Consider the following 3,480-nt stretch of genomic DNA (forward strand, 5'->3'; position numbering starts at 1 on the left):
AACTTTCCAAGATATGACTGTTCGAGTAGGAATGAGCTCATTCTTCTCATTAGCAACAACTTTGACGCCTCCTTTCTTTGACACACATTTTACTGGACTCACCCAAGAACTGTCAGAAATATGATAGATGATCCCTACATCTAGCCACTTAAGAATTTCCTTCTTCATAACTTCTTTCATGATCGGATTAAGCTTTCTTTGTTGCTCAATAGTTGGCTTGCTACCTTCCTCTAGCAGAACTTTATGCATGCAATAAGAAGGGCTGATTCCCTTGATATCTGCTATAGTCCATCGAATTATCGATTTGAACTCTCTCAGAATCCTCAAGAACTTATCCTCATCACTACCTGAAAGGTCAGATGCAATAATAACATGCAAAGTAGATGCATCACCTAAAAATGCATACCTCAAGTGTTCAACCAATGGTTTAAACCCGAGTGTAGGAAATTACTCAATAGATGACTTGAGGCACTTTGGAGAATTTTTCAGCTCTTCCAATCTAAGAGATTCAAATAGCATATCCATCATTCCCTTCCAATGAGAAGCATTCAAATATTGCAATTGCTTAACACCTTTGTCATCTTCACTATCTGAATTTCCCAACAAGGCTTTCTCTAAAGCATTAGACCTTAGCATTTGATCAAGTTCTGAAGTAACCACATTTAGTGGGGAATTTCATGACATTAAACACATTAAAAGTCACATCCTGATCCAGTACTCACATAGTGAGCTCACCCTTCTGCACATTAATCAAGGTTCGGCCTGTAGCCAAGAATGGTCTTCCCAAGATTATGGGAATCTTCTTATCCTCCTCAAAATCAAGAATTACAAAATATAGAGGAAAGATGAGTTCGTCCACCTTGACCAAGACATCCTCCACAATGCCTCGTAGAACATTCGGCCAACTGGAAGGTCATATACGTAGGTTTTGGATCAGGTAAGTCCAACTTCTTGAAGATAGAAAAAGGCATCAAATTGATGCTAGCTCCCAAGTCATATAAGCAGTTGTCGAATGACACTTTTTCAATGGTGCAAGAAATAGTGAGGCTTCCAGGATCTTTAAGCTTCAGAGGCAACTTCAGTTCCAGCACAACAATGCATTCCTCCGTGAGAGCAACGATCTCTATTTCATTGAGCTTCACTTTTCGAGAGAGAATATATTTCATAAACTTGACATATCTAGGCATCTATTCAAGAGCTTCAGGGAAAGGTATGTTGATATGAAGTTTCTTGAACACCTCAAGAAACTTCGTTAACTGCTTATCCAACTTTTGCTTATTAGGAAAAGGTAGTGGATGATAGATCAGTTTTTCCCATATATTACCCTCGGGAGGAGTGTGTTGCACATTTTGCTTTCTTGGTTCCACTTCTGCTTCCTTCTGTACTTCTTCTTCAGCCACATCTTCAGATTCTTGAACTTGAGCTTTTTCTTGGCTTGCAACCTTCCCAGACTTCAATATAATTGCCTTAACCTGCTCTTTTGCTTCCTTCTTTCCTAGCACTTTAGTGTCACTAGGGAGGGTACCGGGTTGTCAATTCAGCAAGGCATTGGCAATCTGCCCAATTTGATTTTCCAAGGTCTTGATAGAAACCGTTTGGCTCTTACACATGAGCCTAAACTCCTCCAATTTAGAGTTTTCACTAGATTGTTGCAGTTGGAGTTGTTGTCTTGGTGTGTATTACGGTTGTTGAAAACCAAGACGGTAGTATTGCTTTGCGGCATACTGCTGATAAGGATGTTGTACCGCATTTTTAGTGTTGTTCCAGCTGAAGTTATGATGATTGCGGTTGTTGGGATGATAGGTGGCTAGGACTGGTTGCTGTGACCTCTAAAAGTTGCTCGTGAAGTGAGCTGATTCGCTAGAAATAGCACACTGCACAGTCTCATACGCACCAGTATAAAGCTCAAAGACACTAGTGATCTGATTAACTCCATAATTAGCCAAAGAATCCACCTTCATCGTCAAAGCTCTAAGCTGAGCAGCTATAGCAGTAGCAGCATCTACCTCGAGAATTCCCGCTACTTTGCCTTGAGTTAGTCTCTGAGAAGGATTCTGATATTCATTAGCAGCCATCATTTTAATCAAATCATAATCTTCATCGTAGCTCTTAGCACAAAAGGCTCTACCTGATGCTACATCAAGCATGGGTCTAGAAGTTGCACCCAATCCATTATAAAAGCAGTGAATAATTATCCAGTCAGGCATCCCATGATGAGGACACTTCCTAAGCATCTCCTTATGATGATCCCACGCTTCACACAAAGATTCTCCCGATTGCTGCGCAAATTGAGTAAAAGCATTCCTGATTGCAGTTGTCTTCGCCATAGAGAAGAATTTAGTGAGAAACTTCTGAGCAAGATCTTCCCACTTGGTGATTGAGCCTGGTGGTAGAGAATATACCCAACACTTAGCTTTATCCCTCAGAGAGAATGGGAAAAGCCTCAACTTAATAGTATCTTCAGAGACATTGATTTTGAAAGTGTCGCAGATCTCGATAAAATCTCTGATATGCATGTTGGGATCTTCCGTTGGAGAACCCTAAAAATGAACCGAGTTCTGCACCATCCGAGTCATGCTAGCATTGATTTCAAAAGTGTTAGCCATGATGGATGGTCTGACAATGCTAAACTGAATATCATTGATTTTCGGCTGAGAGTAGTCTATCAAAGCCTTTGTATTTGTTTCTGGTTCACCCATTGCAACAAGAGCTTCTCCTTCAACTTTCTCCACCTTAGCAAGAACTTCTTCCTCTACTAAAACTTCTTTCTCCTCTTTATCCAGCGTTCTCTTTTGAGATCGAGAATGTGTTAGCATAAACCTTCTCTAAAGTACCTGAAAAGCAACAAGTAAACAAGTAAGTAAAATATCTGAGTCAGTGAACTTTAACGATCGCTGATGTCAAGCACATAAACTAAAAATTAACACCGAGTCCCCGGCAGTGGCGCCAAAAACTTGTTAGGACAAAAACACGCGCTAATATTCACGCAAATATACATGATCGCAAGTAATATAGAATTAATTCGAGGTCATTCCCACAGAGACTGGTTTAGGTAAATTTAATTAATGTACTTATGCAATGATGGTATGGTAATTATTCAATGATAAGATGATAACAAGTTGAGATTGTTTATAACTAAGATTATTAACTAACATGCAATTAACTAAAAGATTAAAAGGGTGATTTAATTATATAACACAAACATGGGATTCTAACTTCATTACTACTTCATTCAATAGCCTTTTTGTTCTTATCCTTAGCATGCAATGGTGATGACACTAATCAGACAACACGAAACTAGTAAGCGCCAACTTTCGTTGTATAAATAACCTACGACCAGACATCCACAAAAGAGATAGAAGCTGAATAGACACCAATTATATTGAGAACCTATATGTCTATAGAATTTGATAACATAACGGTTTCATGAACAAGTTAACTATCGTGATTGCATAGGGCAAGTAACATAGTTAAAATTAC

The 3,480-nt window shown here is 39.1% G+C and overlaps 1 non-coding gene across 1 annotated transcript; it reads left to right on the forward strand.

Moving 5' to 3' along the window:
• Positions 1-2,205: 2,205 nt before the first annotated feature.
• On the forward strand, positions 2,206-2,312 carry LOC141670245 (small nucleolar RNA R71). The gene has a single exon (XR_012554485.1). It is a non-coding gene; the product is annotated as a small nucleolar RNA R71 (small nucleolar RNA).
• Positions 2,313-3,480: the final 1,168 nt, after the last annotated feature.

The sequence above is a fragment of the Apium graveolens genome, chromosome 6 (assembly GCF_009905375.1).
Source record: "Apium graveolens cultivar Ventura chromosome 6, ASM990537v1, whole genome shotgun sequence".
In the NCBI taxonomy this organism is placed as follows: Eukaryota; Viridiplantae; Streptophyta; class Magnoliopsida; order Apiales; family Apiaceae; genus Apium; species Apium graveolens.